Source organism: Canis aureus, chromosome 29 (assembly GCF_053574225.1).
Source record: "Canis aureus isolate CA01 chromosome 29, VMU_Caureus_v.1.0, whole genome shotgun sequence".
Classification (NCBI taxonomy): domain Eukaryota; kingdom Metazoa; phylum Chordata; class Mammalia; order Carnivora; family Canidae; genus Canis; species Canis aureus.
In genome coordinates, this window is record NC_135639.1 from 6,817,112 (window position 1) to 6,840,180 (window position 23,069).

The window sequence follows — 23,069 nt, forward strand, 5'->3', positions numbered from 1 at the left end:
CCGTTGGTTCCTGGAAATGAAACAGGAGAGAGATAGGGAGCTGAGAAATAGGGACGTCAGTTGGAGGTCTGTGATTATGGCAGAGGGAAAGCTCTAGCAGCGGGCCTGTCCCAGGGGCCTTTTACAGGCCCCCGGTTCCAGAGACATCAAAGCCGCTCCGAGGGAGGGACAAAGCAGGGAAGGAATTATGCCTTCCTGTTTAAAGGCCGCTAAACGGAGAAGTAAGTGCCTTACAAACTCTGCACTTCACGCTGGGGCTGTGGATGTCATTTCACTGCTTCCTCAAAAACTTTGCATTCTGAAGTAATTTCTAAATTTGCAGGTAAGGGACGCCGGGGTGGCTCAGTAGTTGAGCATCTACCTTCGGCTCAGGGCGTGATCCTGGGGACCTGGGATCGAGTCCCACATTTCCCCCCGCTGGGAGCCTGCTTCTTCCTCTGCCTCTGTCTCTGCCTCTCTCTCTGTGTCTCTCATGAATAAATAAATAAAAATCTTGAAAAAAATAAAAATAAAATTTTGCAGGTAAGTTGTTAGAACTTCTGTGTATCCATCCCTGCAATTCACCAGTTTTTAAATTTGCTATATTGGCTTTGTGTACCTATTGTTTTTTTCTAGTTGCAGATGTCCCTTCTCTTTGCCCCTTTGCTCTTTAAATTAGAAAAGTAACATAACAAGGGGCATCTGGGTGGTGCAGTTGGTTGAGCGACCCCCTCTTAGGTTTGGCTCAGGTCTCCAACTCAGGGTTGTGATCTCAGGGTCATGAAATTGAGCCCCACGTGGGGCTCCATGCATGGAGGGTGTTTGGGTTTCTCTCTCCCTCTCCCTCCTCCTCTGCTTCCTCTCCACACACACCCTCCCCCGCAGGGCACTCCATAGCTCTCAAATAAATAAATAAATCTTAAAAAAATAATATAACACAATAAAGATACAAAATCTTTAAAGATAACACCAAATCCTACCTCTCTAATACCAGTATATCCAGTTAAAATTTGATTTTTTTTCACTTGTTTTTTTTTTTTTTTTTTAATGTAAGCACTTCCATTTATACGTGCTAACTTTTATTTAGGGTTGTTTTTTAAAATTTTTATTTATTTATTCATGATAGAGAGAGAGAGAGAAAGGCAGAGACAGGCAGAAGGAGAAGCAGGCTCCATGCCAGGAGCCTGATGCCGGACCTGATCCTGGGACTCCCAGATCACACCCTGGGCCAAAGGCAGGTGCTAAACCACTGAGCCACCCAGGGATCCCAGGTTTTGTTTTGTTTTGTTTTTTAAGATTTTATTTATTTATTCAAGAGAGACACACACACACAGGCAGAGACAGGCAGAGGGAGAAGCAGGCTCCATGCAGGGAGCCTGATGTGGGACTCAATCTTGGGACTCCAGGATCGTATCCTGAGCTATAGCAGACGCTCAACCACTGAGCCACTGAGGAGTCCCTAAAATTACTTGATTCTCTTGTCAGTTTGCATATATGACATTTGTAAAGCTCAGATGTCTTGAAACACATTCACGGAGTCATCCACCTTCCATCCATCTGTCCACCTGTCCATCAATCAAAGAAATACTTAACTAAGTACCTCCTATGGTCCAGGCCCCATACAACAGATCAAATTATCACATGAGTTCATGGTTACAAAATGTGGTAACGGTCACTGACGGCAATTCTTGTCCTTGCCATGCCATTTCACTCCTAAAAAAAAAAAAAAAAGTCCTTTGCCCTAAGCCAGGGATGTCAATATGATTGGGGTTTTTGTCATATTTCTTAATAATTTCCCACCAACTTCCAAAAAAAAGGGTAGTTTAGGTGGTTATAGTAAAAACATGTATACAGGGGTGCCCGCTAAGCATCTGCCTTTGGCTCAGGTCATGATCCTGGGGTCCTGGGATTGGGTTCCCTGCTCAGCAGGAAGCCTGCTTTTCCCTCTCCCTCTGCTGCTCCCCCTGCTTGTGCTCTTGTGCTCTCTCACTCTGTCAAATAAATAAATAAAATATTTAAAAAACAAAACAAAAACAAAAATAAAAACAAAAGCATGTCTACAACCCTCCAGTTAATAAGCAAGTCAAAACAAAAATCAGAAACTCCTTCTAACCATTTCTCAGTCCCGTTTTTTCAAGTATAAGAAGTGCTCCTTATGTTATCTGTGTATTACCACCGAGCAAGAAGATTTTATTCAGTTTCATTTCCCATACTTTGTATTATCAGAACAATTGTTTTCCAGATATAAAATTATATGATGAAAACATTTAAGATGCCTCTTCAAAATCTTAAAAGATTTTATTTATTTATTTATTTATTTATTTATTTATTTATTTATTTATTTATTTATAAGAGAGAGAGAGTCAGCGCACACAAGCAGGGGAAGGGGCAGAGGGAGAAGGAGAAGTAGACTCTGAAGAGCAGGGAGTCCAACACAGGGCTCGATCCCAGAACCCTAGGATCATGACCTGAGCCAAAGGCAGATGCTTAACCAACTGAGCCACCCAGATGCCCCTAACATGCCTCTTCAAACAGTACCCCGCTCCCACAGCAAGTTCAGAATCACTTTTCACAGAGGAAGGAAGAATTTCCTGGAACACGACAATAGGCTGCTTGGCATCCTTGAGCAGTACATTTTTTTTTTAAGATTATTTATTTATTTATTTATTTGAGACACCCCGAGAAAGAGAGAGAGAGAGAGGGCGAGGGGCAGAGACACAGGCAGAGGGAGAAGCAGGCCCCATGCAGGGAGCCCGATGTGGAACTCGATCCTGGGTCTCCAGGAGGATCACGCCCTGGGCGGAAGGCGGCACTAAACTGCTAAGCCACTGGGGCTGCCCTTGAGCAGTACATTTTGACTTTGAGCTTCCTGTGAGCCAAGGCAATAAGGAATCATGATGATTCACACTCTTTTAATTATCTGTTAAGAGCACACCGTTAGTTCTTAGATGAACTTTATTTTCTTTTGAAGGAGTGCAGAGCAGAGATCCAGAAACTCACACGGTTTAAGCGGGAATCTGGACCGGCTCTTGCTGCCTGCTTCCCCCACACCCCTTGTGTGTCTGCAAAGTGGGGAGGGGTGGCCAAAGGAAGTGACTGGACTGACGGCCTGTGGTAGGATGGAAGCCATGGCTTCTTGGAGGGCACAGAATGCACTTGAAAGTTAAGAAGTCCTGTGTATCCCTGGGGGAAGGTGGCCCTGTGGGAGAGGTCGGGGAGTATGCCCTGGAGGATACTGGTAGCATCTCAGAGAATAGCAGTGCCAGGCCTATCTCAGGAGGGGAATGGTTGTGGCCTCAGGAATAATGTTCCTGCCCTGTCGGTGCTGAGAGCTATACCTGTGTCTTATACCTGCCCCTACACTGCAGTACTGGGGCTCCCCTGGGCCAGATCCCTCAACTGGAGAACTAGGACCCCTCCCCCAGAGCCTTAGAGTTGGAACCTGCCCCCTGCCCCATCTAAATCCCAAACTCGTACCCAGAAAGGAAGAGAGACTCCTTCAACAGGGGAGAAATCACTTTGATGAGGAGTTTGAACCTGATGCATCAAAAGAGACTGGTGAACCCAAAGAGCTGGTTAACCCAGAAGAAACAATCAAACCAGAAGACGTGAAGTTACCTTTGTCAACATCAAGTGGGGACGGAGGCTTCTCCGCAAGTGAGTTTAATTCTCTAGAATAAAGAAAAAACTTCCCCACATCCTGGAGAAGTGTGTACATTTCAAACTCCTCCCACTTTGGAAGCTTGATTAATGAAATCATCTGAATAATGAAGCATTCCAAGAGATTGGATTTTTCTCTTTGACTCAGACCACCAGGAAAAAGTGATTCTGGCTCTTCTACAAGGAAAAAAAAACCCTGTTAGGTGTAACCTTTTTGAACAGTTTATATCAATTCTTCTTCCTCAGTATTATGTGGAAGCCTTATTTTCAGTAACCAAAAGTTTATTTTCCACTTTCTAGATCACAGCTTCGTGGTGTTGTTCTGAAACTGATTCTCAGGAGCCTTAAAATCCACTCATCTTGGTCCTTTTATTCTGTAAGCAGTGTCTGACAACACATTTAATTCTTGGGCTTTCTTTTTTTTTAAGCCCCTTGCTAAAGATTAGATTGCAACCACATCAGTAAAATAAAAACAAACCAAAAATAAAACTTTCTTTTTAAAAATATTTTATTTATTTATTCATGAGAGACACAGAGAGGGAGAGAGAGAGAGGAGGGAGAAGCAGGCTCCATGCAGGGAGCCTGATACGGGACTCGATCCTGGGTCTCCAGGATCACGCCCTGGGCTGAAGGCGGCGCTAAACCGCTGAGCCACCCGGGCTGCCCTCCCCCGCAAAAAACCTTTCAAATAAGATACTGAAGATACGTTTCAAAAGTAATTTCGCCTTTTCTGAGTCTGTGCTAATGAATATATATGTGTGTAAGAGGAAGCCCTTCCTGAAATAGAGGAGAAGGGTAGTCAAAATAAGGCAGCAAATGTCCAAGCCTCCCTCCTTGCTCCCCAGCCGCATGACCTTGGGGAAGTGGGTAAGTTTTTTGAAGCTCAGTTTCCTTCATCTGTAAAATGGGAATAATGCTAATATTTCTCTTAAGGGTCTGCTATGAAGTTTAAAGATACCTGTTGATTGCTTAGTCCAGTGCCAGGTACCCTAGTGAGCCATGGAGAAACATTTGTTACTGTGATTGTTATTTTTATGACTCTTTTTTTGTGTCTGTCAAAACCCGTGTTGGAACATCAGAAATTGAACTTGACAAATAGGATTAGATGGAAGAGATCATGGAGAGCACTGAAAAATTAACGTTTCAGTATGATATTCTATAATGGGAACACAGATAAAAGTTGGTAAAAGGCATTTATTCTGTAAATTAACCGAAAGGTACTTAAAAATATTTCCTCTGTATCTTAATGTTTTTTTCTTACTGAAAAATACCCATATATCTAGTAATAAAAATAAACCAAGAGGTTTGTAAGGCAAAACCTAGTTTGCAACACTTAAAAAATACTATGGCAAAGTGTACATAACATAAAATTTACCATTTTACCCATTTTAAGTGTATAGTTCTGTGGCATGAAGCATATTCACAATGTTTCACAACCCACTTCCATCACCTGTTTCCAGAAGTTTTCCTCGAAACACTCTGTGGTCATTATATAATAACATCCCTTTCTCCCGCCCTCCAGCCCTTTGGTAATCCCTAATTTATTGTGAATTTGGCTATTCTAGATAGCTCATATAAGCGGTATAATGTTTATCCTTTTGTGTCTGGTTTATTTTCCTTAGCATAATGTCCTCAAGGTTCATCCCCATGGGAACAGGTGTCAGAACTTCATTCCTTTTGAAGGCTGAATAATATTCCATTTCACATACATAAACGTATTTTATCCATTCATTCTTGGATGGAGATTTGGATGATTTCCACCTTTTGGCTATTGTGAACAATGCTATGAACATTAGTGTTCAAAAAAATATTTTTGAGACCTTGTTTTTCATTCTTTTGGGAACACCTAAAATTGGAATTGCTGGATCATATGGCAAAGCTATGTTACTTTTTAAGACAGTACCCCACTGTTTTCCACAGTGGGTGCACCAATTTACATTCTCACCAACAGAGTACACATTTGCTCATTTCTCCACATGTTTACCCACACTTGTTATTATGGTTTATAACAGTCATCCCTATGGACGTGAAGTGGTATATACTGTGGTTTTGATTTGCATTTCCCTGATGATTAGTGATGCTGAGCATCTTTTCGTGTGCTCATTGGTCTTTTGTATATCTTCAAGAAATGGGTTTGCCCATTTTTGAGTAGGGCTGGGTTTTTGGCTTGTTTTTTTTTTTATTTTTTATATTTTATTTATTTATTCATGAGAGACACAGAGAGAGAGAGAGAGAGAGAGAGAGAGAAAGAGGCAGAGACACAGGCAAAGGGAGAATCAGGCTCCATGCAGGGAGCCTGATGTGGGACTCAATCCCGGGACTCCAGGATCATGCCCTGGGCCAAAGGCAGGTGCTAAACCGCTGAGCCACCCAGGGATCCCCCTTGGCTCGGGTTTTGGAACATTAGAAAACAATTTGAGTTTGAAATAATTCATATGCTGGGGATATATGTGTTTTTATTTATTTATTTTTAAGATTTTATTTGAGAGAGAGAGAGAGATAGCAAGAGAAAGCATGAGCAGGGAGGAAAGGGAGAAGCAGGATTCCCACTAAGCTGGGACTCCAAAGTGGAGCTGGATCCCAGGACCTTGAGATCATGACCTGGGGGGAAGGCAGAGGCTTAACTGACTGAGCCACCCAGGCACCTAGTAAATGGGTTTAATATCTTAAAAAAGAAGGTGTCCAATTAAAGTGAAAAATACTTTTTTGGCTCCAAGGATGCTTTCTTTTTAAACACTCTCAAAACAAGAAGATTCAGGTCATATTCGTAAATGAGATCGCATTCCTGTTAGACAAGAAAATGAACAAGTTATAGGAAAAAACCAGCTGACTTTTTGTGGTTTCTGGGTAAGAATAGAGGGCCACTCAGAACCAATGATCATCTGGGAAATAAGGAAGCAGAAAATCTTTAGTTACGGTTATTTATAGTTTATGCCTAAGAAACAAAATCACCTGCTGGCCGCCCAGTACCCTGGCCTTGGGCGGGTCCCACAACCCAGAACTATCCTAGGCCCCATGATCTTTCCGAAGGACAGCTGAGGAGCCCCCTGACGATGTCCGTGATGCTTTGAGGTCACCAGAAGATGGAGACAACTGGGAGGGCACATCTGGGAGCTTTTTGACTGAACCACAGACCCAAGAGCTACGCAGCTGGCCTGGTCGGGGCCTACCATTCAGGCCAGGTGATAAAGTGGCCTGGGACACCTTAGCATCTGTTACTGAGCCAGCGGCTGTGGAATGCCCAGGCCCTGCTGCCATCACGTGTGGGAGGTCTTCCATAGAGTCTTAAAACCTTAGTGTTTGATGATCAGACAATCATCAGGAGTCAAGGCTCCCACAGGGCCAGCCGCTCTTGGACATCGGGGTGCGCTTTGGCAAACCGGCCGTGGGCACCTCTCCCCTGCTGAGGGCCAGAGGAGGAGTTTATTTATTTTTTATTATCATTATTTTTAAATATTTTATTTATTTATTTATGAGAGACACACAGAGAGAGAGGCAGAGACACAGGCAGAGGGAGAAGCAGGCTCGATGTGGGACTCGATCCCAGGACCCTGGGATCATGACCTGAGCAGAAGGCAGATGCTCAACCACTGAGCCCCCCAGGTGCCCCGGAGCAGGAGTTTAAACCTGTTCCTAGACGCACAGGGCCAGGCCTGGCGCAGCTAGTCGCTCGGGCGGGCAGGAGGGCATCCTCGGCTCTCCCTCTGGCTCTCCCTCTGGCCCCCGGGGCCCACTTGATTCCTCTGCTCGTGGGGTGTGGTGCCCTCCCGGGGCGCCGAGGCCCGGCACGGCCCTGCCCCTGCCCGCCAAGGCCCGACCTCACACCCCTCCTCGTGCCTTTCCTGCTCAACATCTCAATCCAGTTGGTAACATCTCAATATAGTTTTAAAACGTCGACACTGGGGGCTCTGTTCAGCCTCCGCCGGGGCTCTTGTAGGGCGCGCGGCGACTTCGGGGGGAGCGAGAGGAGTTCGAGGGGCTCTGGGGCGCAGGGGGGAAGAGCCCTCCCGACCCCAGGCCGGCTCCAGCGCCCCGGGTCGCGGGCACTGAATGCAACCCCAGCTCTGGCGTCCGGACCCCAGGCTGGCGGCGTCGGGGGCCGCGCGAGCCCGGGACCCCCCACTCCTGGGCCCCCCAGGCCGCCGCGCGTCTCTGTCCCGCGAGGCCCCGAGCTCCCACCCAAAGCAAGGCTTTAAAAATAGCCCCGGCGAGATCCAGGCAACAGGAAGGAACGCTTTTTTCTTTTCTTTTCTTTTTTTTTTTTTAATGTGTAAGAAATGTTTTGCTTCTCGTAGGGAACGCAACCGCTGCAAGTTCCAGCACACTGGGCCCCTCCCGCGCACCCGCAGCCATCGCCGCCTCTCGGGCAAGGCGCGGGCCGCGTCTCCCGGATCCGGATCCGGGGAGCGCAAGTGCCCCCTGTGGCCGGCCCGCGCCTGACCCCGCGGGGCCCGGGAAGGCAGGAGCAGCCGGCGCCGGGCCCGGGAGGAAGTTGGCGCCGCGGGCCGGGCGGGGGCCCGAGGGGGCCGGGGCCACCCCGGGGCGCTGCGCGCAGGCCGGCCCGGGCTCGCGTCCCCCCACGTGGCCGGCCGCCCGGGGCCCCACGTGGAGGAGGTGGAGGAGGAAGGAGAGTCGGGGGAGGCCCGGACTCCCGGCCGCCGCCGCCGCCGCCGCCGCGGGACCCCCGCCCCCGCCCCCGCCGCGGCCCCAGGGCTCCGCGAGGGCCTCCCGGGCGGGGCTCGGCCGGGGAGTGCCCGCCGCGCCCGGCCCCCTCGCCCGCCCGCCGCGCCTGTGTGCACTTTCGCGGAGCCACTAATCCCCCGAGAGAGCCGATTTGTAGTGAGGAGTATCTGTAGGGGGCGAGGCCGGCCCATGTGGGGTTGTGTCATTGGTTTGCAAAGAGAGACCCCGCCTTTGCCCAAAAAAAAAAAAAAAAAAAAGAAAAAAAAAAAGAAAAAAAAAGGAGCGAGGAGTGAGCGAGCGGCGACCCTCACCTCGCCTCCCGCCTCGCTCCTGCGCAGCCGGCGGGCACCGGGCGCCGCTCCGTTCCCTTTCTCTCCGTTTTCCGCCTCCTTCCCCGGAGGAGAAAACAAATAAAGAAGAGCAAATAGCCAGGAGGCGCGAGGCATCCAGGACGCTCCCTCCCCCGGTCCAAGTTGGAATTAGCATCCTCTCGGGGGTGAGCGCGGCGCGGCGCGGGGCGGGGCGGGCCGGGCCGGGGACCCCCAGCGCAGCCCCCTCCCCTCCCCTCCCCTCGTGCGGGCGGGCGGGCGCGGGGCCGGGGCCGGGGCCGGGGCCGGGGCCGGGCGCGGAGGCTCGGGAGCCCGGTGGGCGGAGGAAGGGGGTGGGGTGGGTGGGGAAGTAGGAAGAGGCTCGGCGGCTCGGGGAGGAGGAGGAAGGGAAGGGGAGGGGTGGGGTGGGGAGGGGAGGGGAGGGGAGGGGAGGGCGGGAGGGGGAGGGGCGGGAGCTGGAGAGATTAAGTTTTTGTGTGTGTGTCCCTGTGTGCGTGTGTCATTTTAAGGTGGCCCGGGAGCGGCCAGGGAAGCCGGCGGCGGCCCGAGGAGCGAGGGACCGAGCCGGGAGCCATGCCGCGCTGAGGGGGGGCCGCACAGCCGCCGCCGCCGCCACCGCCACCGCCACCGCCGCCGGGTGGGGTGGGAGGGGCGGGAGCCGCCGCTGCCGCCGCCGCCGCCGCCGCCTCCCGGGTGGGCGCCCTTCCCCGCGGACGCCGGCGGCCCGGGACCAGGTAAGAGGGGCCCCGGGGGAGGGCCGGGGCCGGGGCCGCGGCCGCCCCCGCCTCACCTGCCGCCGCGGGCTGGGGGCGCCGCGCCCGCGCCTCACTGCGCCACTCGCGGGCGGGAGGAGGGCGAAGGACGCGGGGCGGCCTCCGAGGACATCTTTGCCTGCGCCCCCGGGTCCCCGCGCGGCGGCCGGGGGCGGGAGCCGGCCCGGAGGTCCCCGCCCGCCGCCCCCCGCCGCCCATCGCGCCCGCCGGCGGCCGTTCGTGCCAGGATTTTTGTTGTTGTGATGAGAGTTGATGAATGCGAAGTAGGCGGTCACCTTCCTTCCCATCAGGATTGGCAAAAAAAAAAAAAAAAAAAAAGAGAGAAAAGAAATCCCGAGCGCGGCGGCGTCCGGAGGGCAGCGGCGGCGGCGGCGGCGGCGTCTCGGCGACGGTTTCCTAGGCGCCCCCGGCTCCTGCTCCCCGAGGCCGGTGGGTGCGCGCGCGGGGGCCGGCGGCGACCCAGGCCGAGCGCGCGGCGCGCCGCGGGGACAATACGGCCGGATCCCCCGGGACCGGGAGTCCGAGCGCGCGGGGCCTGGGCGTGCGGGGCGGGGGCGGGGGCGGGGGCGCAGCGGGGTCCGCGGGGAGGCCGGGGCGCGCGCGGCTCGGGGCCCCCGGGGGAGCGGCCCCTGCCGGCCGGGGCTCCCGCGCGGCGCCCCGGGAGCGCAAGTGAAAGAAGGAGGGGAGGCGAAGTGGAACCCTTTTGTTTTGCCGGCCCCGCATTGTTGGCTCCTCCGGGCGGCCGGGCCACAGCTGCCGCCGCCGCCGCCGCCGCCGCCGCGCCGGGCTCGGCCCGCCAAAGTGGCCGCGGGGCGGGGGCGCGGGCGCGGGCGCGGGGCCGGCGGGCGGGCGGGCGCGGGCGGGGGCCGAGCGGCCCGGGCATTTCCTCTGCCCGTCCGCGCTCCCGCGGGCACCACTTCCTCCTCGCCCGCCGCCGCCGCCGCCGCCGCCGCCGCCGACCCGCGCTGCCCGCCTCCCCCTCCCGGGCCGCACTTTTCGGGTGGGGCGAACCAAAAAGAAAAAGTTTCGCAGGAGGGGCTGGCGAGGGCGCGCCCCGGGCGGCGGGGACCGTGCGCGGCGCAGCGACAGCCGGGCCGCCGCGGCCGCCTCCTCCTCCTACTCTCCTCCTCCTCCTCCTCCTCCTCCTCGTCCTCGTCCGCGGCAGGACTGACCCGCGAGGCCGAGGGGAAGCGCCTTCCTTTCTCCCGCTCCGCGCGGCGCTCCGGGGCAACTTGGGCAGAGGCGCGCGGGAGCCGGGGCGCGCCGGGGCCTTTCTCCGGCCCGAGGCCCCGCAGCCCGCGCCGCGTCCCGGCGCTCGGAGGCCGCGGGCCCGGGAGCTCGGCGCGGTCACCGGCGGCCGCGGCCAGACACCCGCGCGCACACACGCGCCCCGGGGCTCGCTCCCGGCCGCGGCGGATGGACCCGGACCCCGGGTGTGCGAGCGCGCGCCGGCGCGGGGGCTGCCCCCTCGCGACCCCGAGCGCTCGTCCCGGAGGCGGCCCGGAGCAGCAGCCGGCTCCAGGGGTCCCCACGGTTAGTGTTTTGCAGGGGAAAGGAGAAATTCTTCGTAGAAACCCCCGCTCGCTCCGCGTCCTTGCGGTGCAGGCTGTGCCGGGGGCCTCCGTCGTCATGCCGGGCTCCCTTGCCCCATCCAGGGTAAACAGATCTTTCTGGATTTTTTTTTTTTCTCCCCCCCCCCCCCACAACCTCTTTTTCTTTAAAGATCGGAGATCAGGTTAAGTTCTTAGAGAGTCAGATGTGAGTGGCTTGAAGGGTAGACAAGAGAATTGTATTCTATAAATATGCATTGGGAATTTAAAATGCTAAGTGCCTTATTTGCAATTCCGTTGGATATTCTAGAGACTGGTATATTTTTATCTGACATGGATAATTTGGAGGGGACGTATATTTTGGTTAGTTTACAAAGTGATTTCTGCCTCCCGACTTTGGCGACATGTATTAAACTCTCCTACTACTCTTTCAAAGAAGAGTCTATCTACTGGGTGCTTGGGTTCAAAGACGGTTTTAAAATTACCTCGTGTTCAGTACCTAAGACTGCTGTTCTGCCTCTAGGGCTCTCACAGTAGAACTAGTTAGTTTTCGTGTACTTTGGAGAATTCCAGTGTTTTGAGAATTTTTTTAAATAAAATCCTTTACATTTTGAAGTAGTGGTACTTTAAAGGATCTTGTTTTTATAGTCATTTGATTTCAAAGAGTACTTCTTACAGCAATTATAAAGTGATCTTCAAAATGCTAATTAAACACTGTAAGTCAGAGCAGCTTTAATATTGAAAGAATTTTTCTTTTCTTCTTTCTCCTTCCTTCCTTCCTTCCTTCCTTCCTTCCTTCCTTCCTTCCTTCCTTCCTTCCTTCCTTCCTTCCTTCCTTTCTTCCTTCCTTCCTTCCTTCCTTCCTTTTTTTAACTATCAGGGACTATATCCTAGAGTTGAAACACTAAAAAAATCCTTTTGTCTGCCATCAGATCTCTGAACTGCTGTGACACTCTCCTGTAAAAAAAAAAAACAAAAAACCCTGGTGCCCTTTTTATTGCCCCCAAAAGAAAAGTTAATGAGATGGTAGGTTTCAAGCAAAAAAGCAGGCCCTCCTTCTTGCAAAATATGCTTACAGTTGCCATTGAAGTTGTATGTTAGCCGTGAATGCACTTGCCTTTAATGAAGCCAGTTTAATCGTTCACACTTGATCAAGTATAACAGGACCAAACAAAGGAAATAAGCCAGCATATTTCTGTAGAGCGTTGAGGGGTTTAGTGTAAGTGTTGATGTCGGGTCAGTCCCTCCCCCCACTCTGCCCCCAGTGCAAAGGAGTGAGGGTTGAAGGCAAAATGGGATTTATGGCACTGATTGGTTTTTCTGTGCCCCAGGGGTAGGGGACCCCAGTTTGTCCTTGTAGAAAGCAGTTATTAGAGGGAATTTTAAAATCTTGGCTTTGGAGCATGTTTTGAACCTGACAGGGTGCTTTTTGGTTTAATCCTTTTTCCTGTTTGGGAAGATAAGGCTAAGGGTGGGGGTTGGGGGGGGCATGTTGTCTCCCTCATTTCTAATTGTACCTTAATAAGGCTGAGTGGTGAGTGGTGTGGCTTTGCAGTTTGAGTTCCAAGCCCTGTGTTATTTATGACTTCACTTGGGATCTTTTGAAACTGGCCCTTGAATGGGTGTTCTCTTGGGGGGGAGGGGCAGAGTGAATTACCTTTTCTTAACTGTGATTTTTCTAAAAACCCTCTTTGTCCCTAAAATGTATTTCTTTGCTAAGCACAAGTTGCAACTTTTCCTGGGACTTAGTCATCAACTCGAGGAAGAAATATCTGCCAAGTGTGTCTTTTTAAGGTTAAGAAAGTAAAAAAGTTTGGCTACTTAAAAACAAACACGACTAGCCTGGTAAAAATACACCAGTGACATACTTTGTGAGATATTTTGGCCTTTTAAGACTCAGGGCACACCTGTTCCTGTCCCTACAGGGTCGAGTTTGCTTTCCTTGGCATTGTTAATCTGGTCGTGTACACAGATGAAACAGGAAAACTTGGCTATCTGTATAATCATTAACTAGCCAATCAGTTATCCTTTCAGGGAATAATTGATAACTTTACTCTCGACTTTTAAAAGCCCCCAAAAGAAATGGCATCTGTAAGTCTGGCAAATGTTTTAAAGGGAGAGGAAACACAGCCACCACCACAACAAATAAATAAATCTACAAAATCAACCTGCAAACTCTTTCAGTGTTCAGAGTAGCTAGCTTACAAGGTCAGTAAATGATGAGTGTATAAAATCGGTACTGAACAAGCAGTGCTCGGCGTTTGAAAAGGATATTGTTGGAACTGTTTAAATACTATAGCAAAGGGAGCTCAGGATGGCTCACACCACTTGAAATCCTTGAGATTCTCGGATTAAAAACAAAAAGTGCCTGCATCTCAGGCTCGGCCCCCTCTTTGAGATCTAGCATCAGAATGCCATTTGCCAAGTCCTTTTCCTTCGTGAATCCCTTTTTGAATGCAGAGTTACACCCTTTGCTTTGAACGCTTTCTCTAAATGGAACAAATTTAAAGAGTTGCAGCAACGGTGGAATGGCCATCCCTGTTGTCATTTTTTTTTCTTTCTTTCTTTTTTTTTTTTTTTTTTTAACCACTGTCACTTTAATCTAGGAAGGCTGTCATCATAATGTATGTGAGTGCAGCCTGGGTCCCTCTGTGAATAATCTTCCTATCAGTGACAAGCAGCAGGCTAAGTGTCCCGCGTCCCTGATATAGGCCACAGACCATATATTCATAAAGTACATGATCAGGAGAGGAAATTTATCTGGTGGGCAGGGCACACAACTCAGGTAATATTTCCACTGGCTGGCTGATAGTTCCATTACATAGGCCGCAACACGGTTTAGTAGTCATTAAAAAAAGGGGGAGTGCGGTTTGCGTGACCCTTTGAAGAGAAGGACTTAGCAGAAGGGACACCGTCTAGGGAAATATCTGGGTGCTTTCTCTTCCAAGATCTTCCCATGAATTACTAGCTAAGGAATGCTCGTGTGCACTACTGAAAACTTTTAGTAGGCTCATGAAAATGCTGGAATGGATATACAGTCTGAGGCCGCACTGCCTGGGTAGATGTATATCAGTTTTCTCCCTTACAGCTGGTGAGCATGTCCCAGTTCACACTGCTGCAGTTAGAGTTACAGCACACTGGGGAAGGGGGAAAACGCAAGCCTTCTCCCCACAGAGGGTCTCCAGAAGTTAATTTCATTCTTCAAGTCTGTGTTTGATGGAATATGTATCAAAGACATGAAAGGTTTGGTTTGGTTTTAAACCCTATCTCTGGATTTGGAAAATTATACTTAATCATCGCTAAAAACTTCAGAACCATTTTCAAGGTGGTCAGTGTTTGTTTTGATCGTGATTGAATGGATGGCATCCAAAAGCAATCCATGTGACTCGAGTGATACTCACAAATTAATGTTTGGGCCAGCATCTGCAGTTGGATTTTGGATATCATTATAGATGTTTAAAGCCTAAATTTATGGCTGCACTTGGGCATTTAGGACTTCCCCAGTGAAAAGGACTTTGCACATTGTGCAAAAAAAAAGGGGGGGGATTCACAAATGAATACAGAATGTACAATAGGGAGAGAGCCAGGCTATTGTTTGTGTGGAATGTTGACAACGGGAGCCAAGGGGCAGTTTGGCCTTCATTCTTCCAACTGCTCGAGAACACAGAAACTTCAGGAGCTGCAGACAGGATGGAAACCAGAGGCACATTCATCTGTCTTTGCTTGGCATGGCAGTCTGGGCCACTGGACTACTCCCTTTCCAGAGTTTTCTTAGAAGGTGGTCTTTTTTTCGGACTGTGGGGACTTTTGTGCGCTCTTCTCAGTAATCTGCTTTTTTGAATCAAGATTCTAAAAGCAGAGAGAAGCGTTCTTCAAAGAAAAGTGTAAAAAGCAGACTCCCCCCACCCCCAATGCAGTTTTAGGGAATCGGATTCAACCCTTACCAGAAATTGAGGCATTTGGAGTTGCAGGAAGCTGTTGTGTTTATTTTTATTGCTCCTCATGTTGAAGTAGTTTTTAATCCGTTTGTAGCGTTAGGGAAAGTACAGCTAAAGTGAGTATTTGTTGGGTTTTCGTGTTTGGTTGTACGGCCACTGCCTTTTCTGAAAACCCTCTTCTGTATGCATCTTTCTCCCCATTCACAAAGCCCTCCTGCCTCCAAGTGACAGCTGAGGTTCCAGAGCGGAGCCAACTCTGTAGTTCAAGTGACAGGCATTACTGTGCCCTTTCTCCTTTGCCCCTACCCTAAGTGGAATCCGTATAGACATTGACTACCATTGAGGGCTGATACCTGTTGGGATTTTATCGAGGTACACTTGGCTAAACCTGGGGGGCCAGTTGACCTTTCCATCCGTATCAAGCCTCTCCTATCCCTCCTGGAGTTATTTCAGAGATGATCTGTTTTAACTGTTTCTATAACTAAATTTAACAGATGGTTGTCAAAAGTTGGCTTAATGTTCACAAAAATTCTGATAAAACTGTTGGGTTCTTATTCATGGGGCAAGTGATGCTTTTGATTTTATGAGGAATTGGGACTTCTATCCTGGATAATAACAGAGCCTTCGGTTTTTCTCGGTGGTATTAAGAGGATGTTAATCCCCAATAGCTGTTGTTGTCTGAACTTGGTGTGCCGGACTTTGTTGTTTTTGGGGAGTCCAAAAAAGTCAGAGGGGGGGTTGGAAGGTGGGGGACGGCAGTGCTTTTCATCCGTTTGGTTCTTAAAATCTTTCCCACTTGTAAAATGCAAAAAAAAAAAAAAAAATGCACCTTCCTTTGTGTTGTTGCTTTAACTCCCTTCAAAAGCAATCTATTGATCAGCAGAAATGTGCTTTTTGCATTAAAATAAGTCCTTAATTATGACTTGAAAGACACTGTTACTGGCTTGAAGATTGATTGGAAATAGTGGCAATATTTCTGCCTCTCATCCCAGCCTACTTCGTGGCAGGCAGTGGAAGGGCCTTTTTAAAAAGATGTGTTAACTTAGGTGGCGAGCGGGTTCTTCTGCAGCACCGAGGCTAGCCAAGGGGTTGTAAACTCACTGCTGTGTTCCAGCCAGGCCTGAAATCTGGCCTGCAGCAATCTGTCCAAGCCCAGGACAAACAAAAACTTCATTATGGTGTCAAGGAGTCCCAGGAAGTTTCTTTGGAAGGAACTGTAGACCAAGACCACAGAGGTCAACTTCTCTGGCCTAGTGGGATGTTTCCCTCCAGTATGGCAACTTGAAAAGCCTTCCTCATGGTGTGGCCTCTCAGAGAGCCCGTAGAGAGAGGAGTAAATGGCCGGAATCAACCTGGAAGTGCTCCTAGTGTGCCTGCCCCAGGTGTGTGGGAGGGGTACTGAAGAACAACAGGTGAAGTTCCTTTGCTGTAGGGGGTGTGTGAGGCCAGGAGAGGGTTTGTGCACCTTTCCTGTTGAATGAGCTCTGTCTGGGACTTTATTCTTTTGTTGATGGATGTCTTTAGTGTGGTAGGCCTAGAAGCACAGAGGCATAGTTTATACTTTGCGTATTCAGCCCCAGGTGGGCCTCAGGAGGGGGTGGGGACAGTGCTTTTTTGGATGGTGGAGAGCCTGTGGCATGTTGCAGCTCCCAGGCGGTGCCAGCAGTGAGCAAGGGAGGGCTCTCAAGAGCTCTTGACACCCTGTCCAGGAATTGTTGAGGGGACTGGGAATGTTCCCCCTGGAGGGGAACAGCCTCACTTGGTCACATGGGCTTACTTTGCCAGGAGGGACCGAGTCCTGGTGACACCAGGGAAGATTTGCTGGAGAAGCTGCCAGGCCAGATGGCTGCATGGGCTCCTGGCTGCATGGGTTCCTAGCACCGGGCCGACCGCTGCGTGAGATGTGAATAGGTGGGACAAAGCTTTCCAAACACTGGAGACCACTGGGACAGCCCTCACTTGGGGACACTTGCCTAATGAACTGGATGGGGTTTGGGAGAAAATGCTGCATTTTCTTCCCAGTGGGGGTGACAAATATTTTTAAAGTTTTTTTCCTATTCCTTCTCCAGACGTTGAACTGTGGTCTGCAACGCTGGCTGATTGCTCCATCTGCTCTTCAGGGACTGGATGGAGCAGGAGGCCCAGCGTAGATGCCAAGTGGGAATGACGTTTCTACCCAGGAGCACTCAGATGTACCTGATTCCTTTTTCTCTGCGCTTTCTGGTTTTGGGCTAGAAGTCCCTCCAGGAGGGCAATGAATAAAGAGTATATGTTTTGCTGTACGGATATCAGTATGCACATAGAAGTGCCTACAAGTAGAATCTCAGAATGTTTTTGATCTTAAAACCATTTCGCAGTCATTAATCTTCACGAGGCTCCTGCGGGCTAGGTAAACAGAGCAGCAGAGCAATCGCTGTGTTGCCCGGCGCAGAAGTAGTGGATCACCTCCCCCCACTCCAAGGAGGCTGGTGTCGGCCTCTGGTTTCCGTGGGGGGGCCCCGGGAACCCCCGCGTTCCGCCCAGACTGGCCACAGGGCGACTTCCTGTCTCCTGCCTGACCTCCTGATGCGGGGAGGGCCCGGCTGGGCCGGCGCGAGGCCTGGCCGCCGCACCTGGCCGCCCGCCGCACCTGGCCGCGCTCTACCTGAGGGGCGGGGCCTGGCCGCCTTGCCCCGCGCGCGCCCCGCCTGGCGGCGCCTGCGGTTCCGGGGTGCGGGACCCCCTGACCTGGGCGCCCTGACCTCGGGGCCCGGCCCGCCCCTCCCGGCCCGCGCACCTGCGCCCCCCCCCGCACCTGCGCCCCCCCCCGCGCCCCCGTGACACCCCCGGAAGCGCCCCTCCCCTGGCGCTGGCCCTTTCACTTGTAAATGCAGCTGTTTCCCGCCGTGGGGAAGCCTTGGAGAGGTGCGAGAAATGGCCCGGCCCCCCGGGCCCACTTCCTCCTTCCTCCTACAGGCCATTGTGTGGGGTCCGATCCCGGGCGGCGGGGGTCCGGGCCGACACCGCCCACACCCGCTGGGCCGTCTCCCCCGCCCCCCCCCCCAGGCTCGGAGCCAAAGCAGGTACCTGGCAGGACCGAGCCCGAGACCCCCACCCCCAGCCCCCCAGCGATCGTAGGCTCCAGGGATCCCAACCTGGGGTCTCCTTGGTCCTGTCTGCCCCCCCTGCTCTGCGGGGGGGCCCCCAAGGGGCCAGGCAGGTCGCTGGTTCAGGGCAGTGGCCACATCCTTGCCACTTGGCTGGCTGAGCACAGGTCCCCTGGAAGGTGCCGGCTGTCCCTCCTCTTGGAACCTTCCAGTCTGGGTGTTTTACTTGTGCTAGCAATTGCGCGGTGGTCGTTGCTGCCTGGAGCCGCGAGGGCCACGCAGGCCTTCCTCACGATTTACATCCAGGACAAGTGACCTTGCCCGGCTTGTCACACTGCAGCCCCCTCCAGTGAGTGTAGCTGGCGATGGCCTGGGGCTTTTACAAACTTTGCACCTCTCTTCTTGCTGGAAGAAGCTCTGTGTGTTTGACCCTTCCTCTCCTGGCTGGCTTTAATTTGAAACTCCGTCCACCCAGGCCTTTTAAATAGTACCCTTATTTTTAAGGTGACCTTAGAACTGCAGTTTCATTGAGCATTTACTTAATATCTTTGTTTACTCCTTCACTTGGTGTATGTTGCCATCAATCTTGACGGTGAGGTTGGGCGATAGCAGCCACAAAAGGCCCTTGGGCGACTTGCCTGTCATCCCCTGCCCCAAGCGGCAGAGCTGGGACTCGAACTAGGCTGGGCCATTGGCGGTGGGGTTCAGGCAGGATTCCTTGGCAGACGAGAACCTCCTCCTGTGTTGTTGGGAGCCTGTCTTGTCACCTTGAGAGCAGAGGGGAAGTGAGAATTCAGGCTTACCCAAATCTGGCGTGTTCTCCCCAGGATTCACATGAGCTTCTCAGAAACAAACCTCTTTCTCAGGCCCGGGGTGACTTCCAGATCACATGGGGCTATGAGAAGTCTGGCTTGTTTTAAATTTCCGTCTTTGATTAGTGATCTTTTGTTAGGATCTCACAATCTAATGCCAGGGAGGAATTTCTAGATAGTTTCCTGGACTAGGCCTGTTTCAAATTCCCTACACTTTTTGGGTTAATGAACAGCATGGCTCCTGATCAGAAGCCTCAGGCAGGCTTAGCAGTCAGGGGCCCCCCGTTGGATGCGTGGGGGGAGCTCTGCCCTCGGGATCACAGGCTCTGTGTGTAGGCGGAGAGCAGGCATCCGGAAGCACCTCAGGAGCCAGGCACAATGCTGTTGCTCCAGCCACGTTCCTTCTCTCCCGGGTAGAAGTGAGGGTGGTGGTTTACCAGTGAAGAACCCCGCCGGTCAGGAAGGCTGAGTAACCAAGGGAGCCGGAAGTTTAGTTTCCCGGTGCATCTTGAGCTGGTGTCTCTGTAATTGGTTGAGATATTTGGCTTTTGGTTGGGACTTGGGTACAGTTGGGGATGGCTTTGCCATGATAGCCAGGTTAGACCCCTTCTGTGCTCTCAAATCTCATTTTCTCCCTTGCTTCCTTCTGGGTGTCTGATGGAACCACCCCACCTCCTCCCAACACACACACACACACACACACACACACACACACACACGGATTATGTGGATAGCTTTTACAGTGCTTAGGGTTTTTTTGTGGTAAAATTGGATTTGGTGGCCACATATCTTTATCAGACTCAAATGTCCCAAGTTTGTGGTCTAGGTTAGTGATCAGAGTTTTTTTTAAAGCCAGTCCCCCTTCCTGGTGTGTGCCCCTTTGGTGGTGGGGAGGGGCTGGAGGTGGTGGGTGGATGCTCCCTTCCCTCACTGTACTCTGGCTGCTGCTCACTTTCCAACTGGATTCATTATGCCATGGAGTTGCTTTCTGTGTTCGACACAGGGGCATCTGGGAAGAGAGGCAGGAAAGATGGGGAGGATTTCACCTAATTGGAATAGTCTGTTTGCACCATTCCTGTAAAAACCGGCCAGAAACTTGATTCTGCTGGGTAAACCTCCTTTGGGTTGCTGCCCTGCGTTTGTGTTGGCCTTAGAAAGGAATTTGAAATCATACTCCGGAACAAAAGGAGCTGCCTTCTTTTCAAAGAGTCTATCAGAGAACTGAAAGGGAATGACACAAAGTTGGGTGTGTCCTGAAATCTGGAGAGGAGCCTGCTTGGGTGATTAACTCACCTGAAAGGCACCCAGAGCAGGTGACGCGAGAGGGCTGGCTGACCTTGGCTTCCTGCAGGGTAAGGTCCCCACAAGGTGGAGATTTTCCTGAAAAACAGGCTTTCCTTTACTTTCCTACTCTTCCTTTCACCAACATGTGTGTGCTTGGGAAATCCCTGACATCTTTGCTGGTGCTCCAAGGCCCCCTGTGGGGGCTGCGGGTGGTCGGGGTGGTGGTGGGGGTACCCCGCAAACACCCCGTCTCACTCAGCTCTTGGGTTCGGCCTGGTCTAGAGGGCTGAGGGCAAGGCCAGGAAGCAGGGGGTGTCTCTTGATCAGCTGGTCCCATTAGCCACAGAGTGCTGGCTCAGCTCTAGCTTAGGTAGTGATTGTATTATTTCTATTTTAAGTCCTCCATGTGGTTTTCAGACAGGTCTCCATTGGGCTTCACTCCCCACCGCAGTGGGCGGTGGGGCTTGGTCAGACACCTGGATGGGACAGGAGCAAGGGAAAGAAAGGCTGCTTCGGGCTACACTGCCTGGAGAGTGGACGAGGCTGGGGCGTCAGGCATCCACGCATAGATGACACTCCAATCGATGTCCCTTGTAGCTATGTCAGCCTTTGCTGGCTGGTCCCCCCCTCCCCCATATGCAGGTTCTTGATGGGAGCCGGGGGTCATGGGTGGCCTCAGAATCCGCCTTTGGATCTGTGCTGTAGAAGGCGTGTGTGTCCCTGTGTGTGTCAGGGGTCCCTGGCTCTGCAGAAAGGCCCCTAAGCTTGGCATCCAGGTACCTCTGGCAGGACACAAGGGCCATCTGATTAGTGCCCCACATGCCCGTGTTGATGCCCTGGTGAATACACCAGGTTTCCCGAGACCCGATTTTTCTCTGCCTTGGCCTCTGTGCAGAATAATGTTTATTCTCCAAGATGCTCGTTGCTTTTCCGACAGGGCTGAGGATTTTTTTTTTTTTTTTAAATATACATCCTTTCTTCTCATTTCTCAACTAAGCCTGGGATTAAGAACGTGGCTTCAACTGACAAAAGCCAGGAGATTTCAGAATTAAAGTTGGAATTCTATCTGTAATGATGTCTTCCTGAGTATTTAAGGAGGACTTTGAACCGTGGGTAATTTTTTTTTTTTCTCCTTCCTGAACTGGCCAGATGTGCTCCAAGTAGTAGGCAAAGGAAACAGCTCCACACAATTTGAGTTTTCTTGGTGATAATTGTGAGCTTGCCTTATTTGAGTCTCCCGGGTCCCAGAAGCACGAAGGGAGAGGCTTGGGACTGGCCGTTGTTTGGGTTGTGTTCTTACTGTGTGTGTCACATGGGGCCTGAGAGCTTCGAAGCTGGCCCCCCTCCCCAGCTCAGCCAAACCACTTGAAATGCACTTTGCCAGTATAACTCTAGTTCTTTAAAACGTTTCTCCACCAGAGAGATTAAAAAGTTTTTTTTTTTCTTTTTTTTTTTCCTTGTGTGATTCTTTTCATCATCTGGGGCAGCAGCAGGCAGGCTGGGGGCATGGAGGGAGAGAGAGACTGGTGGGAGTCCGGTCTGGGTTCTCTGTTAGTGGGGGAGGGACGGCGGGGTCAGTGCCGGGACCACTTTAGGCCTTGCCTATAGCGGGGGAGTTTTACAACCTGGTGATGATCACCTGGCATGGGAGGCTCCAGGGTCAGATCCAGAAGCTGTGCCCTGGGCCATCCCAGAAGCCCACTTCAGAGCACATGCAGGGTGACCTGTGTTCTCCGCCCGTTCCCTCTGGCGAGGGAGAGGAGAGGCCCTATGGAAAGATCGGGAAGTGAATGTCTTCCTTCCCAGACTGATTCTGGGCCCTAGGAGAGCCACCCCTGACCTCAAGACCTTAGAATAGGCAACAAGATAAATCCGTACTCACCCCCCGAAGAGGCATCAGATTGGACAGCTCAAGGAAGTGTGTGGCAAAGGAGGGAGGGAAAGTTGCCTGATTATATTAGGGATCTTCTGAGGCCTTGGAGAGGACCTCTGTCTCTGAGTCTAGAATGAAGGTCAGAATTGTAAACTGCTTAGAATAGGCCTGACATATCATGGATATCTGTTAACTTTTTTTTATTTTTTTATTTTTATTTTTTTTTAAGATTTATTTATTCATTCGGAGAGAGCGAGAGAGAGGCAGAGACACAGGCAGAGGGAGAAGCAGGCCCCATGCAGGAAGCCCGATGCGGGACTCGATCCCGAGTCTCCAGGATCACACCCCAGGCTGCAGGCGGCACCAAACCGCTGCGCCACCGGGGCTGCCCAACTTTTTAAAAATAAATAACTGCCTCTGTCCCGAGGTGCTGTATGCCCACTGGAGCAGGTTCCTCATGCGTCCCTCACATGGACTGGGTAGAGATCACAGAGTCCTGACCTTGGGAGTGGAAAGAGGGGTTCCCCTTGGGTGTTGGGGGACAGGAGAGAAGGCTTCCTGGGCTTTGAGATGGGGCTTGCTAGTCACAGATGTCAGGCCATGTGCTAGGGGAGCAGTCCTATAATGGATGGGACACCCTTTGCACAAAAAGGAAGGGTGAATTTTATGGAGCCTGGTGAAGTGTTGGGTGGAATGGGTATGTAGTGGATCCTGTTGAGGCTTGGAGATCCAAATCCTTACGCTGTTAAAAAAAAATACAGGGATATGGGGGTCGTGATTGGTTAGGTTAGGGAGCAACCCATCGTCTCCATGATTCCTGGGGCCAGAGTGATGCTCTGAAAACCAGTTGTTTTTAGACTGGAATGTTCCTCTGTATTAGGTCACTGAGAAAGGCCCAGAAAAATATTTACTTTCCATTTAAGAGCTACTTGCCCTTACCAGAGAAGGAAGAAAGAGTCGCGTTGGGTGCTGCCTACCTCTGCATGAGGACGGCTTGCAGGGGAGGTTGGGGGCCCCTGCTCCAGCTGCCCTGGACAGGTGGCCCCGCTGGAGAGCCAGCCCCATGTGTAAGCACCACTGAGTGCTCCGCACCTTCTCTACA

The 23,069-nt window shown here is 51.6% G+C and overlaps 1 protein-coding gene across 5 annotated transcripts in view; it reads left to right on the forward strand.

Moving 5' to 3' along the window:
- The first annotated feature begins 8,599 nt into the window (after nucleotides 1–8,599).
- The window catches only part of CTBP2 (C-terminal binding protein 2), a 157,399-nt gene continuing 142,929 nt past the window's right edge, over nucleotides 8,600–23,069 (forward strand). The window contains exons 1-2 of one of the 5 annotated variants that reach the window (XM_077877269.1): nucleotides 8,600–8,818; nucleotides 9,161–9,385. The gene's annotated coding sequence lies outside the window, so the exon portion shown is untranslated. Of the gene's footprint in view, nucleotides 8,819–9,160; nucleotides 9,386–9,714; nucleotides 9,854–10,936; nucleotides 10,958–10,981; nucleotides 11,081–23,069 lie in introns of those variants that run through there. The other 4 variants (XM_077877272.1, XM_077877271.1, XM_077877277.1 and 1 more) reach the window with 4 other exon arrangements.